The sequence below is a fragment of the Onychomys torridus genome, chromosome 1 (assembly GCF_903995425.1).
Source record: "Onychomys torridus chromosome 1, mOncTor1.1, whole genome shotgun sequence".
Lineage (NCBI taxonomy): Eukaryota > Metazoa > Chordata > Mammalia > Rodentia > Cricetidae > Onychomys > Onychomys torridus.
Genome location: NC_050443.1, coordinates 126,817,009 through 126,841,583, shown reverse-complemented (window position 1 = coordinate 126,841,583; position 24,575 = coordinate 126,817,009). Strand labels below are relative to the sequence as shown.

Sequence of the window (24,575 nt, the reverse complement as noted above, 5' to 3'; positions counted from 1 at the left end):
GGTGGGTTATTACCAGTCTATGGCAGCCTTTTTTCATTTTGTGGGTCTCAAAGGTGGACATGGGGACGTGGGGTGACACTCATTGATGCAACATTCGCTTAGAGTGCTTGAGGCCACAGATGTCACCTCCTCAACACTATAAGACCAAGCCAAAAAAAAATCTTTAAAATTAAAAACAATACTAGCTAATTAATGAATGTGTGCAGGTGCATGCTGAGGCCAGAGGAGGTCATCCGGTGCCCTGCTCTACCACACTCTGCCTTGTTCCCTTGATACAGCATCTCTCACTAAACTGGAGGTGGCCAGCACCTTCTTGTTTCCATCCTTCACAGTGTGGAGTGATAGGAGTGTATGCAGCCACATTGGCCTTTTTATGTGAGAACTAGGGATTTGAACTCCAAACCTTACAGTTGCATAGCTTGTACCTGCTGAGTCATTTCCCCATTCTCTCTCTCTCTCTCTCTCTCTCTCTCTCTCTTTTGGTTTTTCGAGACAGGGTTTCCCTGTGTAGCTTTGTGCCTTTCCTGGCACTCACTTGGTAGCCCAGGCTGGCCTCGAACTCACAGAGATCCGCCTGGCTCTGCCTCCCGAGTGCTGGGATTAAAGGTGTAGGCATAGGCATAGGCCCGGCCTCATTCTCCCATTCTCAAACAAAACAACCCTTTGCAGACTAAGCAGGCCATGGTTTATCCATTCAACAGACATGGCCTGGACCTCTGTGTGTGACAGTGAGGGGTGGAGATAGGGTGGAGAATGGGGCCCTGGGTCTCAGGTTGGGGGAGCTTTGGAGAGAGTACTGTGGCTGAGTTGAGGGCAGAGGGAGCAGCCAGGTCTACAGGTCTGATCAAGGTTCTTCCTCATGGCCATGGAGAGCCATGGAAGGTGCTAGAACTGGGGAGTGAGCAGGAAGGCTGTGCCAACCCTGCCCAAGGCTGAGCTGGAAGAGAACCATGGCAACAGGGCTAAAGCTGGAAAGTACCCCTGTCCCCATCCAGTGCTGAGGCTCCCTGTACCTTGGTGTCCCACAGGACTTGGGTGAGGGACAGACACTGAGGATGGCTGGGAAAGGGGTCCCTAAGAAGGAAGAGACGGCAGCCACCCAGCTGAGTCCCTGCTGCTGTTGCTTCTGAAACCACAGAAGCAACAAAGACAGGAGAAAGGCAGGGACCACTTTCTGCAAAGGAAATTTAAGTTAGACAACAAGAAGGACTTCCTCTGACACAAGACACAGCTTTGTCAGGAGCCCACCTCCTCTGTGGGGCTGGTGGCTCTTGGGACAGAAACTGCTCAAGGTTGCTCAGCCAGGAAGAGATGAGATATGTTATGTTTGACTCTAATAATAGTTAGTGTCCCTTCACCTGGAACATGCCCAGTAGGCTAAGTTCCCTCCCATCCTTGGCTTTAGGGCCTATGTTGAGGAGTCTTAGCATTGAGGGTGTCACTTGCCCTGTAGGTCTCAAGGTGGCCATCTGACACTATCCAAGCTTTCTCTGTAGGGACAAAGAACTCAACCTGGTCCTCGTCTCCACAGTCCCAGGGTCTCTTGACATGGATGCCCTTCCTCTCTGTCCTGATCTCCCAGCTCTAGCTCTACTTTGTGGAGGGAGGAGGGAGAATGGGGGAGGGAAGTAGGAAGAGGAAAGAGGAGACCTGTGTGGCTGCCATTGGTATGCAAGGCCCAGCCTCAGCCCTCAGTGGCCCAGCCTCTCGACTCAGCTCTTTAAGAATCCCTCCTTGGTGGCTGCTGCGTGGTGGTTGCCTAGCAACACCATCCCACCCCGCCCCATGGCTGGCACTGGCCCTCTTCCCCTCCCCCTCCTCCTGTGGCTCCTCACATGCCCAGCCTCAGCAATATTCTGAGCTCAAAACCTGCCAGGCCCAGCTAGCTGCTTGGGGCACCTGTGCCTCATAGGTGTGAGAACATTTGAGTGAGCCCACCCAAGGCAAGCCTAAGCTCCAGCAGGGCACCTGTAGGTCTTGGGTTCTGAGGCCTTGGCTCAGCAGCCCTTTCCCCTACTCCTTTGCCCTTGCAGCACCTGGGCAGGCAGGTGAGGGTTCTACAACATACCCTGTTATCTCCTGCCCCAGCTCTGTGATATCAGTTCTGGAAGGAGACCTTGGGCTCCCAACAGGAATCCTCAGACTCCCAGTCCCTCCCAGGCCTCCTCCTGTAGTGGCTTCAGTTGACCCGTGGTGCTACAACCTGCAGAGAGGACCCAGGGGACTAAGGGGTTAGCCTCTGGAGTTCTGAGTTGCAGGTCTGTCTTGAGCCCCAATAGGTTAGCTAGGTACTAGGCCTTCTGAAGCCCACACAGCCCCTATGACTGGGGCAGGAGGTAGAGGAGGCATGTGAGGAGGAGCTGAGAGCGCCAAACCTCCCCCACAGAGGGACACTATGACAGGGAAGGACATCCCCACAGGCTGGGGCCCCAGCAGAAGTCTTTGGAGTGCAGAGCCCAGACACTGACATCATTAACCTACGTTCTCTTCTCTCCCTGGGGTGATCCAGGGCAGCCCTCTGGCTCACTCTACCTTGGGGTCCCACCCTCACCTCTCTCACAAGGCTGCCCCTCCTCCACTCCCCTTAAGCTACCATTTATCCACTTTCTGACCAGGAGGCATGGCCTCTGCTTAGGCCTGCGCCTTGGGCCTCACCTCCTCCGTTATCTGTTATTTTGCCTCAGCCCCTATCCACCAGCCCCAGCACCATCTAACCCCGATTCTTATACATGCTGGTCCCTTCAGACACACTGCTCTCTGAGCCACAGCTCCGCTCTCTGTGCTGGACTCGGATGTGTAACAGGTGAATGATGGTGGAGGTAAAGCGGGTTTAAATCGCCATAAAAAGCATGTCCTTTGCTGGGAATAATGGCTGGGAGGAGGCAGCAGCCCTGAGTGAAAGACTTGGAGGGAGGTAATGTCACTCAGAGGGAGAGAAAGAGGCTCCCATGATGGGGGCGGGAAGTGTGGGGTGTGTGAGAGGCTTGGGAACTGCAGCCTCAGTCCTGGTCCTTCTGGAGAGGCTGCCTGGGATGAACGCTGTCTCTATTCCAAGCCTGGTTTCTGATACTTCCTGGAACTTTTTTTTCTCTCACCCACATCCTTGGTGTCACCCTGCACACTCCCTGCTAGATGACCTGGGGTCTGGACACTTCAGTCCTTGGAACAGTCATTCCAAGTAGTTCCCGGTCTCCTGATTAAAGTCGGCCTTGGAATATCATGGTCACTGCTGCCTGGATTGCCTGATGATCACCCATTCATTTAGCATCAGCAGACAGTGCTGTCCCGATGGGCAGGCTTGTAAACTTGTGGGATCACATTGGGCTCCCAGCTCTGCCTTCAAAGGGCTCATGGCCAGGGGAAAAGGGGGCAAGCCCTCCCAAGACACCCATTTCAGAGTCCAGAGGCCCTGAACCTAAATCATCATGACACCCAGCGATAATTTACTATGATCCAGGAGGAAGTCATGTCAATGAGGTCATCAGCTACCTAGCTTCTAATAGGTGAGAGAGCTGTCTAAAAGCTGAAAAGTGGGGTCATGAAAGGCAGTCGCAGAGCATGTCACAAAGAGAAACACAAGAATAGACTGCTGGAGCCAGCAAGATGCTCAGTGGGTAAGGGCACGTGCCTAAACCTGATGACCTGAGTTCAACCCTGGAACCCACATGGTGGAAGGAGAGGACTACCTCTTGGAAGTTGTCCTCTGACATCCCGCCCCCCCCCCGTCCCCGCCTCACTCAAACCCACATATATATAATAAATAAACACTACCGCTCTAGTACTTTCCCTCTAAGACTTTGTGGAGGGACTCAGGATGCGGCTCAGTTGGCAGAGTGCTTCCCTAGCAGGCTTGAAGTCCTGGGCTCCATCTTTGCACCACAGAGACAAGGCATGGTGACACACCTGCAATCCAGTGGTCAGGAGGTGGAGCAGGCATTCCAGAAGTTCAAGGACAGCCTTAGTTTGATCTTTATTTATTTAAATTTAATTTTATTATTTATTTATTAATTGTTTTGTTTTGTTTTGTTTTTTTGAGACAGGGTTTCTCTGTGTAGTTTTGGTGCCTGTCCTGGATCTTGTTCTGTAGACCAGGCTGGCCTCAAACTCACAGAGATCTCTGCCTCTGGCATTAAAGGTGTGTGCCACCACCTCCCAGCTGTAAACTTTTTTCTTTGTAAAAACCCAGGCCATGGCATTTACTTATAGCCCCAACAAGGAAGGAGAAAGGGGGCAGGGACTCAGTGGACAGGGTAGCCAGGCTCTGGTCTGCAGGTGAGCATTTGCGCAGGGAAGGGAGAGAGGGAGAAGTAGAGCCCTTGTCTCGAGGAACAGGGTGGGGGGGGGGCTCAGACAGGCCAGTATTGGAGCCAGCTTAGTAGGTAGATCCTGGCCAGCACCTGCCCCTGGCCCAACCCTTCCTCGAGGCCGCCTTGCCCCGTCCCTGTCTTCCAGAGTTGCTTGCCTCAGCCCACCGGGCTTTGCTCCTTCTCTGGCTGCTCCTGGGTCTCTCTCTAGGGCCTTACCTTAGGCTGAAGGTCTTGCTTTCTGAGTCACTGACCTGAGACACACGTGCTACCCTTAGCCCCCTACCTTGCCTTCTGTGAGAGGCCTCAACCCTCTGCGTCCCGCCTGCAGGAACTCTCAGTGCAGAACTGCAGCCGAGAGCAGTAGGGCTGGGACGTGGGTGGGCCGGAAGTGTTGCTTGAAGGTAAGAGCTGGTGTGCCAACCAGGTGTTCCTGAAGCAGTGTGCACAGCTATCCCACCCCCAGCCCATGTGCTCACAAACCCATGTAAATGTCCCAGAATGCCCTGGGCATTGCTGGAGTTCAGAGAGGTCAGGTAGCCAGTGATCATGAGTCTGGCCTCTCCGGGGTGAAGGTCCCCAGTGATGCTGTGTGAATGTGCCATGGAGGAGATCCTATCCTTCCCCACTCCAGAACCTATGTGAGGCTAACTGGCCCAGCCTTGGCTGACAACAGTCTAAAAATGCCAAGTCCAGTTATCTCCACAGTTCATAGTATTGAAAGCGTCCCCGGACCCTTCCAGACTGTCACATTAGCATCAGAAACTGGAGGCATAGCTGGGAGGACACGGACAGTGTTGAGGGTCACTGGCTGCTGAACAGTGAGGTGGCAAACAGAAGCCACATCCCCCTGAGAGGGGAGGTGGTGGCTGGGAGCCTGGGGGTGGTGGCAGGTGGGGAGAGGCTGCAGGCGGGCCAGGCTGACCTTGCTGCCCAGTGGGAGGGCCCACTCTGAGCTGCAGGACATTGTTCTGGTTATTGCCTCCTTCAGAGTCGGGGAACTGGGGCTTGGCGAGCTCAAGGTTGAAGCCACAAAGTGTTACTGGGTGACTTGCACTGCCCTCAGTGCCCAGAGCCTCCCACTGGGGCCCAGCTCACAGGACAGCTATCCGTTGCCACTGTCCTGTGTTCTCATGGTTTGCTGACTGAACAAACCATATTTCCTGATCTGAGCTGACAATCTCACTGTCCTGGAGTTACAGTCTTTGGTTGATGCCCGACTTCTCTCAGGATGAAGTTCCTACACAGTCCATATGTCCAAGACCCTGCACACCAGGCCTGGCTGCCATCAACCTCTTCATCACAGTCCCACTGACTCGGATCCCCAGCTCCAGCCAAGAGCTCTTGCTCAGTGGCACTCAGGCACTCCCAGTATGGCATTTGTGGCTGCAATGGGCTCCAGCTACACCTGATCTGGACCCTTTCTTCTGCCCCCTCAGTCCCCCAGTCTCCCCCCATGTCAAACCTAGGACAACAAGCACTGCCCCAGGAAGCCGTCTGGTGTCCCAACTAACTTGGCCCTGGTCCCTGGGGCCATGTGGAGAAGCCTGTTTCAGGTAGCTCTTGCCCAGCTTTGACTATGTGCTGGGCAGCCTTTGCGGAATCCCAGCTTTTCATCCAGTGCAACCTGGTTCATAATAGTCTCCCTGGTATCCCAGACGGCACCCAGCACAGTGGACTTCCCCCAGTATCCCCTGAATTGTGGTGCAGGAGATGTCACTAAGCAAGTTACAGTCCATCAGCAAGGAGAAGCATCACACAGCCATTAAAGCCACAATTATGATGGTGATATTTTGATATTCAAGTGTGGTGTGTCAAGTCAAGCTCCATCCGTACACTCCACCCCGGAACAAGGCCAAGTGCTTGCTTGGCGCCAGCCTGGTGCCTGGCATGGGGTGGCAGGGAGGTAAAGGGGCGGACACACAGAGTTCCTGAGCCACATGCTAAGTGACACCATGGAGGACTGATGGAGATGGAGCCCTGGGGCCCTCGAGTCCATCTGGGGGGTCTGGGGAGGCAGAACAGAAACCACAGTTCTGTGAAAATTATAGCCAGCTTTGTGCCTGGACGAGCCTGGAAGGGAGCAGAGGAAGGGAGGCTGTTGACGCCACAGGGAGGTGGCATTGTGGGTGATTTTTTTCCCCTTCCTTTATTGTTGGTACAATGCTGTTTAGGCGATAAATAAAAACTGGGAGGAAAAAAATAGCTGCTCAGTGAATTGAGTACAAACCCAGGGAAGGCGGAAGGGGAGCTGGGAGGTGAGGAGGAGAGGTGGGAAGGGCAAACAGAGCTGGGGGAGGGCTCTGAGTGGCAGCTCTGGGAAGAGGATCAGGAGAGCAAGGGGGCAGAGAGCACACCCTCCCTCGGGCGTGGGGGTGGTGGGCATCCCGAGGGAAGCCTTGAAAGGTAACAAAGTCCCGCAGGTTGGGCGGGACTTGTGAAAGGCTCTGGAGTTGGGTCGGTGGGGTAGAGGATGTTGGAGTGTCTGTTCAGAGGGGCACCACACAGATGATGGAGGTCAAGGGATGGCCGGGGAGCTGTGGGGGAAACTCACATGTGATCTAAGCAGTTAGGGACTCACTCGGAGGCAGCTAGCGCCCAAGAGGAAAACTAAATTTGGAAGGGACCACCCAATTCTGTCACTAGGTGACAAGGTCTGCACCAGGTAGGTGAGGCTGGGCAGTGAGAGATGTTAGTGTTCCCATTGCTACAAGTGGGTATTTTCCCTGCTGTGGTCCATCCATCCCGTGGACCCCCAGGGCCCCCACAACAACTTTCTCTGAGATCCTAATGTGTGGCAGTTCTGCACCCAACCACCTTCCCGTCTCAGGCCTCCTCAACTCCCCAGGAGTCCAGTGGCCGTGCTCCTGTTTTACACTCAGGTTTAGAGAGGTTACCTAAGTTGTTCAAAGGTCAGCCTTTGGGGACGGGAAGAGGGGTGCTGGCATCTGACCCGACCTGCCCTCCTCCAAATCAGGGTGGGGTCCTGCTCGGAGAAAAGAAAGGGTTTGGAGAGGGCCTGTGCAGGAGAGGCTGCAAGCCAGCGGGGTCTGAGCCTGGAAGGGGCACCTGGCAGGGAGGAATGGGGTTACCTGGGCACGCAGAGCAGGCGGTGGGTTCTGTTTGTGAATGAATGCTCTAGTGGACGTAAGAATGAATGAATATAGATAGATGAATGAGTGGGTGCTGAGAGGATCGATGTGGGGGGAGGAGGTACCGTACCTGAACCAGAACCCCCTTTTCTCGCCACCCCCCATCCCGCCCTGGAGATTGGTGTTGAGAGCCTCCCTCCCCCTAGTCCCTAGGGGGGGACCAGCTCCCCAACTCGCCTTCCCCCGCCCCCCACCCCAGACATTTTAGCGGAGGCTAGGAGGAGGGGAACGCGCGGACGCTGTTTCTCCCGGGCTGGGCCAGAGTCCCCGCGCGGCGGCGCAGCCTCCCGCGCCGGGTCCCGCCGGCCAGTGCGCAGCGCGGCGCCCCCGCCCCCGCCGCCTCCTCCCCGCCCGCCGCCTCCCTCTCCGCTCCCGCCCTCCCCGCTCCGCGCTGCACGCACAGCCCCGCCGCCGCCGCCGCCGCCGCGAGGGGAGAGGCGGCCGCACAGCCTGCTTCCTCGCGCCCTGCTCGCCGCCGCCGCTGCCCTCGCCTTGCTGAGCGCACCCGCCCGGGTACACGCACCCCGCCGCCGGGCGCCACCCCGCGCACTCCTCCCGCCGCTCCGCCGGGCAGATGCGCCGCCGCGCGCCCCGCGCCCCGGGCCCGCCACAGAGCTCCGACGCGCACCGGGGGCTCCTCTCCCAGGCCCCCCTGGGTGCCCTCCGGCTAGGGCTCCCGCCCGCTCCTTGGAATAACCCCTGAGGCTCCAGCCGTCGCCGCAAAGTTTCCCGAGGAGACCCGCCTCCCCGCCGCTGCGCAGGTAAGGCAAGCTGCGCGGGCCGGGGGTCGGGACGGGGTGCTGGGGCGCGCGGGGCGGGGGCCGTGTTGCACGCATCCGGCCGGATCGCGTCGCCCGAATCGGTCCGGCGTGGCGGGAGACGTGCAGCCTTTGGGATTCGGGGTGTAGGGGGTTCGGGAGTCGACAGCCCAGCGCGGGTGGTGCTGGCTCCGCCGCGGGGAGGCGCGGGGTTCGCGGCCCGCGGCTCCGCTCCCCGGAGCGGAGGCTGGAAAGGGCGGGGGCTCGCTTGCAGCCCAGAGCCGAGCCCTGGCTGCGCCCGGGGGATGGCGGCCGGGCCCGCGGGGGGCGCCGGGCTGAGCAGGTCAGTCCCAGCTCCTGCCCCACACTCGGGAAGAGGAGGGTGAGGGGCTGTGCGGCGAGGGCAGTCGGCCGGCCCCGGCGCCGCGTTCCCGTCCCCACTAGCCGCGTGAGTCACGGTTAGAGCGAGGTTTTATTTTTAAAACGACTTCAAGGGGGGCACAGGCAGCCTCCAACTTCCCTCCCTGCGCGCGCTGTGGACTGGCAGCCTAGTGCCGGCGGGGGCTGAGGCTGTGCACCTGGCGGCTGCAAAGGTGGAACGGAGGGGCTAAAGGACTGGGGGCGCACACAGGATCCCCCACCCCCAAGCTCTCTAGACAAGGAGGCAACAGACCGCGAGCACGCCCCTCCTCATGGGGATCCGAGGCCCAGAGGCGGAAGGCTAGGGAGCGTTGTTGCCCAGCTGCAGGGAGCTGTGGTAGATCAGAGCCCTCTGAGGAGGACAAAGTTGTGAAGCGGCGACATCAGGGAGCTGCCCCAGGCTTCCTGGGGCCCCGGAGGGCTTCCAGGCTCTCCCGGGCGTGTGGTTGAGAGCTCAGCTGGGGTATGCCAGGCCCAGGAGGCTCAAGTGAGAGGTCTGATGTGAATAAATAAAGCCAAGGCACAGGAACAGAGGTGAGGGGTGACAAGGTCCAGCCTTGCCTCTTCTCCGCCCTTGCATCCTTTGGAGGATGGAGATCAGCCCCACCCTTTCCCACCCCTAGGTATCTTAGGAGTTGGGGGAGGCTGTCTGGGTAGGAGAGGGAGTGTACGCAAAGCAGGATCCAGGACCCCTGACGCTCCTGGCAGAGGGATGTGGGCTGGGGCTCCCCTCCCTGCCAGCACCGGGAAGGCGGCTGCACACAGGGGCTCCAGGCTCAGGTTTCTAGAGTTGAAAGCCAACTGCGTGTCTTCCTGCCAGCACCAGGAGGAGAGGCACAAACATCACCTGTCAGCTGGTGCCTGCCGTGGGCGACTGCTCAGGGCTTCCTCCGAAGGTTTAAAATGGAAATGGCCCAGGCTGCCAGGGCCAGTGCCTGGGATGAGATGCTGCCTATCTGTGTTGGCTGTGAGGGTCCCTGGGAGGTCTGAGGTGCAGGAGAAGCTGAGATTGAAGGGACTATAGGTCAGGAGGGAGGTGAGACAGACTTTTTTTGAGTGTGTGTTGGGGAGGGGGCTGGGGAGTGGAGAAACTAGGTGTGTACATCCCACCTCAGTTCTCAGAAAGATCACAGGCAGAACCTCCCCAGCAGAGTGGAATCCCCACACGCAGATGATGGCGGGCCTGACTTCACATAGGCTTAGTCTATGTAGCTACTGGGATCCATGCATCCATACTCTACAATACAGTGGTTGCAAGTCCCTCTTCCTCTGTGTGGCTCAGTTGTTCTTTCCTGTTATAAATGGCCCACTATAACTACTTCCTGGACCTTAGTTGGGGGACAGGGCCTATACTCTGTAAAATGCATGTGCATTTGCTACAAGTCTTTAATGGTCCTGCTCTTGGGCTCAGGGGTCTGTAAGGGCAGAGTAGGTATCTGTGGAGATATTGGAAGGTTAAGGGGTCAGATCCCTCCATCCAGCTACATGCTAGTCCTTAGCAACTGTGTCTTCCTCAGAGTCCCTTGGAAGCCCCCGGGAGCTCCAGTCAGGTTGTTTAAAGGGGGAGTAGGGCAGGAGGGTTGCCTCTTCATCATTTCACCTGCTGCCCAGGCTGTGCAGGCTGGGTTTTGGCCTGGAGACTCAGCTCTGTGTAGACTGAGACCTAGTGGCCCAGTTGATGCTACTTGCTGTATATATGTGCCCAGGCCTGCAGCCTCCCTTCTGGGAACCTGCCTGTCCAGGAGGGTAGAGCCATGACCTGTGAGGAGGGACGGGCATCATGACTCTGAGGATGAGAGCGTAGGGGAAGACGGCACACACACACACACACACACACACACACACACACACATACACGACTGGAAAAGTGATGTTAGTATAAGATTAGTGAGAGAGGACCGGAGCCCAGGCGGACCTGACTCCTCAGGTGTCTGAGGGATGGAGAAGCAGGCCGTGAGCTTGGTGCCTGCATGGAGAGGGCCAGTGCTGTGGCTGGCATCAACAAGTAGCTGCTTAGCCAGGCGTGGTGGCGCACACCTTTAATCCCAGCACTCAGGAGGCAGAGGCAGGTGGGTCTCTGAGTTCGAGGCCAGCCTGGTCTACAGAGTGAGTTCCAGGACAGCCAGGGCTACACAGAGAAACCCTGTCTTGAAAAAACAAAACAAAGGTAGATACTTTGGTGCAGGGGAATGGTGATGACCAGGCCCCTGGGGAGAGCTGGGCATAGCCACCTTCTGTGCAGGCAGGTGGCACACAGGCAGCCACAGTGGCAGAGAGCTGGGCAGGGGCTTTGCTGAATGCCCCTTAGGGTTTGGTGACCTGTTGGCCACCCTGTCCCAGCTGAGTCTCAGCACCTTAGTCAGGACTGCAAAGTGGCCTGATCTTGGAGATAGGGTTTGCCAGGGGCTGTGCCAGGAGGTGTCCTGCTGTGGGTTGGCTCATCCCAGGATCTGGAAATGACATCAAACATCTTGTCATACCAGTGGATTATGTTCCTGGAACACTGGGATGCTGGCTCGGGGTCCTAAGGACCTAGATGGTTCCTGGGGAGGACTTCGTTGCCTAGCCAGCTGGCCTTCAGCAAGACTGACTTTTGTGGGCCTGGGTTCCCTCAGCCAAGAGGTGGGGCGGTAGCAGAGCCTAGTTGAGGGCACCCACCATGTGGTAAAATCTGCAAGTCTCCAGCAGAGTGTGCTTACAGCTAGCTTCTTGAGGGCTTGTGGAAGCACGTAGGACTACTGGGTCCACCACCACAGTCACCAGTGCCCCTTGCTGGCAGGGCTTTCTCTACCAGTACCTCCTAGTCCAAGAACAGTGGGAAGATCCACAAGGAACAGGGGGAGTTTCAAGTTCAGGCCCCTCATGTGGTATGTGAGGGTGTAGGCTTGGCTGAGGGGCCTAAGGCCTCCATGGATGGTAGGGAGACCTTGCTGGTCCTAGCCTCCCAGCAGAGAGAGCACAGGGCTCTGGAAGGGTATGGGTAGTATGAGCCTCAGGCCTGGCCGTTGCTCTCGATGCCTGGCACTCTGTGTGTCTCTGTCCGGGCAGACCTCCCCTAGAACCCAGATTGTCTAGTCAGTTCTGGCTCTGGCCTGGGCAGCTGCGTTCTGCCATTTGCTACAGGGTGGGGTCACCATGCACTGTTGAGGGCTTGGCAGACTGATTGCTCAGGGTGGGCAGAGGAAAGAACAGCACCTCCACCGTCCCCGTCACCAGCTGGCCTAGTGTTCCATGGCAGCAGCTGGACCGCAGAGGGTCCTGGATGGCTGTCCCTGTGTCTGCCTCTGTGCTGGGCAGATTCTGTTTACCGCCACTTGCCTGTGGCCCCCAGAGCCTAGCTGCTCCCCAGGGCTAGTCACTTTGCAGATGATGTCAGGATTCTGGGACTTCCACTTGTTTTGTGGAATATATTTGATGGATTCATCACAGCCCTGGCTCTGGGGTTCTCATGGTGAGGTTTGCATGTACTACATTCTCACTCTGCAACGGCTGAGGGAGTGAGCCTGGGGAAAGGACCTCGAAGATGTCCTGAGGAAGGGAGGTTGAGACAGACACCCCCGTTCCTCAGTCTTATTCCCTTCTTTCCAGCTCGCTCATTCATTCATTCATTCATTCATTCATTCATTCTTCAGGAGAATTGAGACTGACTAGCCAGGCATAGTCTTAGGCTCTGGGACAAGAGTCCAGAACAAAAGCAACCCTGTCCCAGCACTCGGGAGGTGGAGGCAGGGAGATCTCTGTGAGCTGGAGGCCAGCCTGGTCTACGTAGCTAGTTTCAGGACAGCTAGAGCTGCATAATGAGACTCTTCTAAAAAACAAACAAACAAACAAACAAACAAACAAACAAACAAACAAGGCAGTCCTGAAGCTGGCCATGATGCCACATGTCTATAATCCTAGCATCCAGGAGGCTGAGTCAGGAGGATTTCAGAAAATTCCAGGCAGCATGGGGTAGGTACATAGTTCAAGGTCAGCCAGGACTACACAGGGAGACCCTGTCTCAAAATAATAATAGTAACAAAACCCAGTACTCCTGGGCTAGCTGGTAGCCAAGTGTGGAGCCAGATCTCAATCACGCCCCCTCTGACCTGGAAGGCTTGTGTGGAGGAGGCTTCTGGGGAGGGTGTGTCTGTCCGAGGGAGGGTGGGAAGGGTGAGCTAGAGTCATGAGGAAAAACAGGAATGAGAAACTTATGGACAAAAGGACAGGGCTACCTTGAGACCCCTTGGCAGGTGACCTCAGGTGTTTGCATGGAGGCTGGCACTGATGACTGGTCTTCATCTTCCTGTCTGGGGGATTCCCAGGTCCATTCAGGGCTTCAGCCTGATGGGTTCCCTGAAAACTGTGTATTCATTTGCAGGACTTGCTGGGTTTATTTGCGACAAGGGCAGTGGCCATGATATGGAGTTAAGGCATGCTGCAGCACAAACACAATGTTTATATGATATCCAAACTCTAGTTCTGTGTCGAATGGTGCCCGAACAGGATATAAAAATGCCAAAAGGTAGATTACTGAAACTTTTATGAAAAGAAAAAAGAGACTATGAATCTGATAAGACAAAGGCAGCTAGTGATAGAGGGGTTTCTAGGAAGGGGAGCTGGGCCGAGAAGCAGAGTTGGGGTGCAGGCCAAGGGGGAAGGCAGCAGAGAGGCGATTTTCTGAGGTAGCAGGCCTCAGCTGTGCAGGGCTCAGCTAACCACTAGGGGACACTGCCTCCCAGGCAGAGCACAGAACCCAGGCATCTGTGGCTGGGGCCCCAGATGCACCAGGCTTTGTGGTGAGGGGCGCGTAGGTGGGGAGAGCTCTGGAGTGAGGCTGGGGTCATGAAGTACTAGCCCTGGCTGCTCCTGCCCGTGTGGCTGGAGAGGCTGCTCCTGTGGTGGTATTTTTTCCCCACTCCCTTTTCCCTCCTTCTGCCTGAATTAATCGTTGGCACCAGATTACAACAGATTTAGCAAACTGTAAAAAAAAAGAAAGAAAGAAAAGAAAAGAAAAAAGAGAGATCGCTCGCAAGAGCAAGAGAAGGAGAGAAGAGAAGAGGGATGACTGGGGAAACAACATTTATCTACAGAAGCAAATTGCTCCTGTAGCACCTGTCCCCCACAGCCCCCCACCCCCCACACACACAAGTGACATCTGGGAAAGTGCCGCTCAGGGAAACGACCTCAAAAACTGCTGCAGGGTGCTGGCACCAGGATGGGCTTTTCCTGGGGGCAGTGTTCCAAGGGCTGCCTGGAGGAGCAGGGGACAGAGGCTGAGGCTACGGTGACCTCAGGTAGGGCCTGTGCACAGGGGAGGGTGGTGCAGGGTCCTGGCTGTCACATTCACTGCTGGCTCTAAGGGTTCTATGCAAGGCTGTGTGTGTGGCTATCAGAAGAAGGTCCAACCTGCCTGTGGTGAGTTCAGAGCAGGCCACCAGACTGACCTGCCCAAAGGACACATGGCCTTGGGTCCGAGGTCATATATGGGGATCTGTCTAGCTGCAGCCTATGGTCAGACCTGGGAGATCTAGTTTGGATTTAGGGAATGTGACTTTAAGGTAGGTGAGTGCCCTACCCCAGGGGTATGGCAGGTTGTGGAGGATCATGGTAGTGTAGCTGAACTGAAGTTGCCTGGTCTAGTTAAAGCATAGGGTGGGATGCAGTGGTCCACTGCTACTGCTCTGGGGTGGGGTGGGGTGGAGAGTAGCAGGGACCCTCCCTCCCTTGGTTCTTTTCTCAGGCCAGTGGTTGGTGGGTGGAGTCCGGTCAAGTCCCAGCCCCAAGGCCAGATCAGGAACACCAGACAGGTATGGTTCAGGCTTAGGTTTCTCGAATGATCATACTTGCCGTTACATGTACACTCTTGCATACACAGGCGCGTACCTCTCTGTTTTCCCTGAGCCGCCGGAACCAGCTCTGAGGAGTGAACTGCCCACTCTCACCTTCAGGCATTCCCCCACCCCCCCCCCCCCCCCCCCCCCCCCACCCCCGGCCTTTACTGAGCAGCCTTGGCCCTGGACAGTGACCATCTTTATGCCTTGGGCCTGTCACTGGGTTGGGGTTGAATACAAAGAAACAAGATGCCAGAGTGGGGCTCTTGAAACAGCCTAAGAGACTCCAGAAAGCAGGTGGGTGATCACGTGGGCAGCAGGCGGGGCTATGTGCCCACAGAGCTGTGAGCGGGGCCCTGGAGGGGTCTTGAGAGCCTTTCCCTCTTCTGAGGTTGTACCCGCAAAGACCACAATCCAACTCACAGGGAGGCAGGTGGCACAACCTCCCCATACTCTCAGCCTCAGTTTCCCCACTGCAACTGGACAACATGCTTCCGAGGGCCCCTGTGCCGACGTCAGCTCTGTGACTGCCAGCCCTCAGGCTTGGGGTAGTGAGGGTCTGGGCAGTACCACACCTTGACTTGCAGGACACCCTAGCCTGAGAAGCTTTTCTGCTTGCTTCCCACTGAGAAGAGAGACTGAGACACAGCAAAGACAAGCATTGCTCAAGGCTACATGGAAGGGTCTACTCCACGCAGCCGGGAGTGGAGTAGCAGTGCTGGTCTTGGGTTCAAATCCTGCCTGTTACCAGTCAGCTGAGTGCCCTGGATACCCTACTTCCTATCTCTATGCCTTAGTCTTCACACCAATAAAATGGGACAACCAGGAACACATTTGGGGTCAGTACAAAGACGGTATGCTGTGGGCCTATGGGAGAACATGGAAACCAGAGGCTCCTGAACTCATGACAGGCCAGACCATGCTGGGTGCAGTGCCAGGACACTGACCTCCCTAAGGCTCCAGGGAACTAGACTGCTGTCTCCACAATACCACACCTTCCCCAGTAGGTGAGCCCATGGGGCATTTGCTGAGCTACCAGGGCCTGGCACCCAGAGGTGGCACATACCAGAGGGATGGGACTCAATCATGATGAAGAGGAGGTATTGGTAACTCCCTAGAGAGGTGCCCCCAGGACATGGCAGGGGATAGAGCAATTTGTGGGAAGCAGAGTATGGAGTTCATGTCACATTTTGCTGAGGATGGCTCCCTGGGATTAGGCCAAAAGACCCTGCTGGGTCTATTGGGTATCTTCTAAGTGTCCTGGCAAGCTACCATTGCTGAGGGCTTACTGCACACATTGTGTAGCCCCCGAAGCACCACACTGAGAGACTCTAGTATAGACCTTCAGCAGGCTTTACAACTGTCCCATTTTACAGAGGAGAAAACTGGGGCTCAGGTGGGGAAGTGACCAAACCAAGGTCACACGGCCAGTGTATGAGAGCTCACAGCACATGCTCATTTCCCTTCAATATACGAGGGGATGGCAGTGTCCTGAAGGTAAATCAAGCCACAAAACAATAAAGTTAATTGTGCAAGGCCACAGAGAGGCAGAGAGACAACAGTTTTGTTTATTGAGAGGTACTTGGTCTCTGTCTGGGTCCTTTACAAGGACAGGTGGGGAGACTGAGGCACACACTGAGGACACCAAGGTTGAGGGTCTCTATTTTTTCCCTCCTTTTTGTTTGTTCGAGACAGGGTTTCTCTGCTTAACATCATTGACTGTCCTGGAACTCGCTCTGTAGACCAGGCTGGCCTTGAACTCACAGAGATCCACCTGCCTCTGCCTCCCGAGTGCTGGGATTAAAGTCGTGCGCCACCACTGCCCAGATTCTCTTCCCTCTTGACAGACCTGTGCCTGCCATGGTGGGGTACGTGCCCAGAGCTTCAGGGCAGTTTCCTCTGGCAACTGAGTTTTATGTCTACCCTCTTCAGGTTCCGTTCTCTTCTTTTCTGAGGCCTCACTGTGTACCCTCATGGGTGATGGTATCATTTAACACACCTTTAACCTCGCCAAGGAGAGGAGTGTGGGGACAGCCCGAGGTGTGGTCCTGAGAGGAGAGTAGTCCCGGGGCCAAGGTGGGTGGCGTGTTCACTCTGCCAGAACATCACTGGCCTGTGACGTCAGCAGTTGGCTCAGCTGGGCTGTGCCACTACTGATGCCCTAGGGAGGAGCTGGGCAGCAAGGGTCCTGGGAGGGCGCCGGTGGCCTGCGGTCACAGAGCAATCTCCATTAGGGTGGTGAGCTAGTGGCTGCAGCTCCTGGAATCCTATTAAAAGCTTTTTCATTGTTCCCTGCGATATGCTCCGCTCCACCGGGACCTGGGCATGTTGATAATTTATTTGTGGAAGGGAAAGGGGCGAAGAGCGAGAAGAGGGGGAATGTCATTATTTACTCTGCCAGTTTCTGCAGCCCAAGCTGGGCTGCTGGGCAGCTCTCATGGGGATGCACCACACTCACCCTGGCTGCTAGATCTCTTTGGGACCTAGTTCCAGAGTAGGCGAGCAGGGGTCCACTGAGGTACAGCTGAGTGAGCACAGCAGGGCCGTGGAGCTGAATCTTTGGATCACTGATGGCGCTAGGGCCCTCACTGTTGGCAAGCTAATCCACAGCTGTGGCGTTTGGGGCTTCTGGAAGCTTCATTCTGCCTCTCTTGGGGATCAGACATAGGGGCTGGACAGTGGCAGCCCTATTGGTTTTTTGGGGGACAGACTAGAGTCTCTGGGGCAGAGTCACGGGAGCCTCATAACCCCATAGCTAGCCAGAAGTGTGGCCGTGCAGTGCAAGTCAGTGTATTACTGAGGACCAAAATTCAGGCACCCCTCTGTGAGTGGTGGGAAGGAATTCAAAGCTAACAAACAATAGTAGCTGTGCCGGCCTTGCTGAGCACTTCCTGTGAGCTGCAGTGGTTCTGTGGGCCATGTACCGCATCTCACCTAATCCAGCATCTGTAAAACCAAGTGAGGCACAGCATCCAGGTTGGGGGTGTGGTATGAGTCATTTCCCTCAGTGTGGCTCCGGCCTCTGGTCCCCAAAGGTGCACCTTCCCTTCCTCCTCAGTACTCCTTGCCACAGAGAGGAAGCCCAGGACAGGGTCATTTCCGGAAGAACCTTCTAGTTTGCAACTTATTGTCAGGCTGGAGTGGGGGTAGGGTGGGATCCGTGTACAGTGTTTGATTGGGTGAGGCCTTGGGTTCCATCCCCATGACCTCAAAATCAAATCACAAGAAAGCACACCAAAGCTGGCATACAGGCTCTCTGGAAGCGGACACCCATGGCCCTCCCTGTTTGACAGCTGAGAAAACAGGTCCACAGTGGTGACTGCACAAGATGGGTAGACCTAGGCTCAAAGTGTTTCCTGTGCTAGGTGTGGTAGTCCCCTGGGGCTGCCAGGCACCCTGGGTGTAGAGGGGTGGGACCAAGGCCCCGCTCTGGCCCAAGTCACCCTCACACACTTGCAGCAGGAGGCGCAGGCTAGACTTTAGTATCAGGAAGGCCTGAGTGCCCTGCAGATTGCTGCTCATCCCTGCCCTTCTCCTCTCAGGCACAGCCAGATGTTTTTAAAATGTCTTAATTCAATCCAGTTACTTGCTGGCTCTGAGACCATTAGTAGCTCCCTGCTTCCTCTGGAACTGAGTCCAAAACCTTGAGCCTGGCCTTTTAGGCCTGCCCAGCCCAGCTCTGACTGACCCCACGGTCCTACCTTCTTCCTGCATCTCCCTCAAGTATGACCGTCACCTACCAGTCTTCAACTGTGTGCTCCCCACCACAGCCAGCCACATGGGACAGACACCTCCTGCAGGAAGCCCTACCTGACTGATCCATGTGAAATTAGATTTCCTGCCTCCTCCCTCCAGCACTTTGGCAGGCCTCACATTCAGTGTCTAGTTCACTCAGTCCCCTCCTCTTTCCCCCTCCTCTGGCTCCTGTGGCAGTGAATCTGACATTCATTAGCCCATCCATAAGCTTCTCCCTTTAGGGGCTGGAGAGATGGCTCAAAGGTTAAGAACACTGGCTGTTCTTCCAGAGGTCCTGAGTTCAATTCCCAGCAACCACATGGTGGCTCACAACCATCTGTAATGAGATCTGGCACCCTCTTCTGGCCTGCAGGGATACATGCAAACAGAACACTGTATACATAAATAAATCTTTAAAAAACTGCTCCCTTTAATTATTATTATTATTTTATGGCTTTTTGAGACAGGGTTTCTCTGTGTAGCTCTGGCTGTCTTGGAACTCACTCTGCAGATCATGCTGGCCTTGAACTCAGAGATCTGCCTGCCTCTCCCAAGTGCTGAAATTAAAGGCATGCTCCACCACCACCTGGCTAATTTAATTATTATTTTTTAAGTGTGTGTGTGTGTGTGCCATGGAATGTATGTGGAGTTCAGAAGATACCTTTGTGGAGCTGGCTCTCTTCCCACATTGACATGGGTTCCAGAGACTGAACTCAGGTCTCCAGGCTTACTGAACAAGCGCTGTCACCCTGAGCCATCTTGTTGGCACTTGTTTTGTTGTTTGGAGGCAGGGTCTGACTCTAGCCAGGCTGACCTGGAGCTTACTCCGTAGCCCAGTCTGGCCTAGAATTCATGGCAATCTTTTTGAGTACTTGAGTTATAGCTGTGAGCCACAATACCCCATCAACCCATTTTATAGAGGAGAAACCTGAGACCAAGTGAGGGGTTCAGTCACCAGGCCAAGGTCCCCGGCATTCTGATGTAGTGCTGGGGACAAGTCAGGTCTCTGCCTTGGGACCCTTTCCTATACCATTTTCACCTTCAGTAGCTGTGGCACTGGTCGGGTAGCAGCTGGCCTGGCATTCTCTGGGATCTCGCTACTTGAGTTGTCCTGTGTGGGGTCTTTTCAGTCTCTGAAGTGGCCTAGTATTCTTGGAGGCTCCATTTTACAGGTAGGAAAACTGAGGCCAAGAACAGGAAAGGAAGCACAGGAAGGCAGAGCCCCAACCCTGCAGCGACTTCCTGTGACTGTGTGGAGGTCTGTGGTTATTGATTCCTAGTGGGGATCAAGTCCTGTCCTGCCGGCCTGAGATCAAGTGCACATCTCAGGTCTGCTGCCCGCCTTGGCCGGGCATGCCAGGATGAAGCTGAGGATGCTGGGGCGGACGACAGTGTGCCCAGGAGCAGGGCAGGACCTGGACCCTGCCCCCACGGCAGCTGTCCTCCTGGCCAATGGACTTCCAGACAGACAGGGCTTGTGAGAGCCGGGCCTTCAAGGAGAGCTTCCGCCAACAGTTGCTCAAAGGCTCTTTGTGGCAAAAGGGCTGGCCGCGGGCAGCTGCCAGGCCAGAGGCACACACAGCTCAGCCTTTGTGCCAGCATGTTGCCCCTGCCCTGACCTGAGAGGTCAACAGGACCTGAGCCCTTCTCTGTGGGAGGCTGGGGACCTCCTGCCCTGGATCTGCCCTAGGTCTGGGATGGGTGTGGTCTGTGTTACCAGGCAGGGACCCAGGAGCACCTCCTTCACAGATCTGGTCGTGGAGGCAGAGTTCAGACTTGGCCGGGGTGGGGGCGGGGCAATATGGAGGATGGAATGGTAATGGCAGGGATAGTTGTGGAAGCGATGGTAAGGACAGGCTGACGTGCAAGGGTGCTGCTTCCTGTGTGGGTCCGGAAGGCATTTTATGGTTGTTTCTGATTCCCCCAAACAACCCTGCCAGTGGACGCTGCTCTTCTGCTCATTTGGAAATGAGAAAACTGACAGCCTTCAGGTTAGGAAGCTCAGAGGACCCCAAGGCTGGAGCTTGAACCTGGGTCCCTATTTGTTGGTTTGTTTGGTTTGGTTTTTCGAGACAGGGTTTCTCTGTGTAGCCCTGGCTGGCCTGGAACTAGTTCTGTAGGCCAGGCTGGCCTCGAACTCACAGAGATCCTCCTGTCTCTGCCTCCTGAGTGCTGGGATTAAAGGTGTGCGCCACCGCCGCCCGGCCTGGGTCCCTCTTGAACTGCACCCCCTCTTTTTTTTTTTTTTTGAGACAGGGTCTCATGTGTCCTAGAATTTGAACTTCTGATCCTCCTGTTCAGAAATGGGTCAGGGTGTCTGTGTCCCTGTCTGAAATATGTGGGTGGTGGACAGATTGTGTGTTGAGTCTTTGGGGTTGTGATATCTTGTCTGAACTTTGTGAGTGAGGCACTGGGTGGGGGGTGGAGGGAATTATGGAGTCCCAGGGAGACTAGGAAAGACTGAGGGCTCAGCCTCCTCCAGGGTATCCTACTCTTGAAAGGACCTTCAGAACCCACTGTGTAGTCGGGGGCTGGATAGACAGGGGCTGGCTTAAGACTCCCAAGGCCTTCAGGGTAGAATTTGGGCAGGCTGATGCCAGAGTAGTATGGGACTCATGGGGGCAGACAGGCAGTTTAGGGGCCTGGTGTATGGCATGCAGCAAACTAGCTTGCCCTCTTACCCTGAAGTTGGGCTCTTGGGCAGAGAGGTGCAGGCTCTGGGGCCCCTTCCCCACCTTGGCACTCTGCCTCCTCCCTTCCTTCTCGGATTCCAACCTCAGGAGGTGGGTGAAGGCTGTCAACTCGCTTTCAGCAGCAGGGACCTGAGGACTTGGCTACTAAGAAGACTGGTTGGGGCCCAGATCTGGCATCCTGATCTAGTATTCTCCTTGGCCTTTCTGGATGTGTCCAGGCCTCTGATGGGCAGCTGTGCAAACTCAGCACAGGATTCTGCTTTGTGTGCCCGATGTTTGTGGGCCTGGGTGCATGGATATCTTTTGCAGCCTTCAGTGTGGTAGTAGTGACAGCCCGGTGCCTGGATTCTGGTCCTGGCCCTTCCTCTTCCTGACTAGATCAGTGCTTCTGTTCCCATGATCACCTGGTGTGGACCTGGCTGAGGAGGGCCACACAGTGTTGATCATTATCCAGGCTGGATGTTTCCTAACTGCACTCCATGCCCCACATGATGCTAGGTTCTACTAGATCAGCCCCTGAGGGCTCTGATGGGAAACACAGGTTCCTGTGGAGAGGCAGGCCAGATCCTGACCCAAGGCCCACCCTCTGAGTCCTGGGGCCTTCTATACCCACAGCCGTGCTTTACAGAGGCTCCATGGCCTTTTCCTCCCTGGCAGCCTAAAGCTGCAGTGACAGCAGCCCTGTGGCCCCGCCCTCCCCAGGGCAGCCGCTGATTGAGTCTCATCATTGCAGGGCGGGGCCCCTTTGCTGGAACCTCTCCTGGGTGGCAGAGCTGTCGAGCTGGTGAACAGCTGTTTGTGCAGAGACAAAATCTGTCGGGGTCTGACAGGCGGCCTTGCGCCTCCGCTGTGGGCTTAGCATGGAGAAGCTGCAAGCTGACGATGGAGTGCTGGCCCAGGCCACACACAGCAGGGGCCAAACTACCCAAGACTGGTCCATCAGATAGGTCAGCAGCAGGCTCAGGCCCTTGGGGTCCCCTCTGACTTCTGTCCAGATCACCCCCGAGGGGAGCTGGCTGAGCTCCTCTGGATACTGTAAGCCACCCTATCTCAACGTGAGGTCTAGTCTTTCCCCTTTGGGGGCCGTGAGAGAGGCAGAGTGACCACTAGTGTCCCTGGGTACTGTGTGGAATCTTTCAACCATTGCCACTTATTAGGGAGGCTGTCCAGGTCAGAGAAGGGGCTGCAATCGGGGTGACGCTTAGGGGAGGAAGAAGGTCTCTACCGCCACAGATCTCTTAGAGGACCCCCCCCCACACACACACACACACACACTCCTTTTTTTCCCCTGAGGGTGGACTCAGAGCAGTGACCCCATAGCCCTAGGTCGCAGTCTCTCTCTTTCTGTCTGTCTCTCTTTCCTCATGGAGTCCCAGGCTGGCCTTGACCTTAATAGCAGAGGATAGCCTTGAACTCTGATCCTTCAGCCTCCATCTTCCAAATGTTAGGATTACCAGTGCCCTGCTCAGAGCCTCAGTTTTAAATTGGGAATGCTTAGTTCTCTTGAAAGTTGACAGAAAGCTCAAGGGAGTGCTGTCTAGGAAAGAAACTGAGCTAAGTCTTTGTAGAGGCTTGAGGTATTGTGAGAATGATTCTCTGTGACAGTAGGAAAAGTTCAGTTGACTGCAGGCTTAGCCTTTTTGGGCCTGGGGAATGAGAATGGTGCACAAGCCTATACTTCTTAGCCAGCACCCTTGGCAGGCATGACTAATCAATCCCAGCTATGTCTCCTGCTGAGCCTGGAAGGCTTTACTTGGAAAGGGAATGCGCTTGATATCCCTGGCAGGTACTCTGTGTATGGGGAACTGGGAGAGGGGAAGCTTGCCACAGGAACTTCCAGCTCCTGGGGTAGAGCTGAGATTTGAGCCCTGTTCTTTTGACTCTAGAGATAACGGAAGCTCAGGGTCCAAAGGTCCTTGCCTGCTCCCCGTGGGGTCCTGCTACAGCACCAGCAGTATTCCTACTAGAGCTCACCATAGCTCAGCCTAGCTGCCTGCCAGACAGGCAGAGTGAGGCTAAGCCTGGCTCCCTATGGCAGTTGGCAGTCCCTCCTGGCCTGTTAAGTGTTATTGGCTGCAACCTGCCTGTTCTGGGTTCCGTTACTGTGCTTTTGTTCCGGGCTCCTAACTGAAGCTGAGCAGTGCTGCAGTGAGCTAAGGTGGGTTTCCAAGACACCCGGAGCTGAGGCTGGGTTTGTGGTCCCAGGAGGGTGTGGCAGGCCAGGAGTGGGCGCCATGCACCCATTCAACCCTGGCTTCTCCATTCAATCTGATGCTCATCAAGAAGGAGATCTGCTGGCTTTGAGGTTACCCTTTTAATTAAGCCAATTAATTAGTGCCTTTAATGAAGCAGATTAACCAGGCCAGACTCTGCAAACGGGGTGGGAGTGAGGAGCTGCAGCAGCTTGTACTTTCTTGAAGGTCTGGGTTGGGAGGCAGCTGCTAGGCCAAGCCTTCCTTGGAGTGTTTGAAGCACAGTGTCAGATTGGCCAGGGATGGCTGTATCCCCCATGGAGTGTGGCCAGGAACCCAGGCCTGGGTTGGGGAGTCAAGGGGAGACTGAGGCTGCAGGGTAAGTGCAGCCCAAACACTTTGGCTCAAATGGCTGGAGCTGGAGCTGGGAGCAAGAGGGAGATGGGAACTCTATATAGCAGCTTGCTCAGTGGGGTCCTCAGTAGGAGCAACTGGGAGATGGGAACTCTATATAGCAGCTTGCTCAGTGGGGTCCTCAGCAGAAGCAACCGCCTAGGGAAGTGTCCGAAGTCCACACATTCTCCTCTTGTCCTTGCTCTGGGGTGTCTAGGCCCTGGCTACTTCCAGCCCCAGGGACAGAGGCCTGTGACTCTGTGGCCAAGGCAACCAGAGCCCCTTACCTGCCAGTAGAGGAGAAGAGTTTTGTTCAAGGTCACCTGGGTTCTGTGGCAGAGCTGAGATAGAGGACTATGTTCCTATCTCTATTTCCCTTCCACCCACCTCTGTGGGCACAGTCGGCTTCCCTCCAGCAGAACACCCAGCGTTCCCTGTGTGCCAGGCGCTCTGCGGAGCACCCTGCTCTGTGGGCCTGAGCCCTGGTTGACTGTTCTCCAGTGAGTTCAGGTTTGGGGAGGGCAGCCTGCTTTCTAGTGGCAAAAAGCAGTGCCTGTGAATGGGGATAGGAAACCCAGCTCCTCCATCCTTCGAATCTTCCCACAAAGACAGGGGAGCCCATGACTAGCCAGGGCCAGGGAGGGGATGCTGCTGCTGAAGGAGGGACCGTGGGCCGGGAAAGAAGGCCACCTTACCTCCTCAGAGATGTCTTTATGTCTCCCAGGGGGGCAGAGGACAGATCAGAGCCCGATCCAGGATGCACTAAGCCGTGGCAGAGACAGTTGGCTCAAGCCATGACAGGAGAGATTTAGGTTAGACAGAGGAGGAACTGCCTGACAAGGAGGATTATTAACAAGTTTGCGAAGGCAGGATGTGTCCCTCCCCCAGGACAGCAAGCGCTGGCCTGCGACGAGGCTCTGAGCTCTTTGGAAACACAAGTTCTATAAATCCAAGCTGCACTTCCAGTAAATATCAACAGGGTGGGGGTGAGCTTCCCCGGAACATGCTGTCAACGGCCTCACCCCTTTTAATCTCCTCAGTGCTTAAGGCACGTGGCAGGGTGCAATCAGCTGGTGGGCCCTGTCTACACCAGTGCCAGCCCCAGTTTCTGGGCC

General features: G+C 55.8%; 2 protein-coding genes across 8 annotated transcripts in view; one reads left to right on the top strand and one right to left on the bottom strand.

The window, feature by feature from the left end:
• The window catches only part of Macrod1 (mono-ADP ribosylhydrolase 1), a 142,397-nt gene that overhangs the window by 23,602 nt on the left and 94,220 nt on the right, over positions 1-24,575 (bottom strand). The gene's annotated exons all lie outside the window — the stretch shown is intronic.
• The window catches only part of Flrt1 (fibronectin leucine rich transmembrane protein 1), a 76,981-nt gene continuing 60,418 nt past the window's right edge, over positions 8,013-24,575 (top strand). For all 4 annotated transcript variants that reach the window (XR_004946313.1, XM_036203548.1, XM_036203527.1 and 1 more), the window contains exon 1: positions 8,013-8,217. The gene's annotated coding sequence lies outside the window, so the exon portion shown is untranslated. The remainder of the gene's footprint in view (positions 8,218-24,575) is intronic.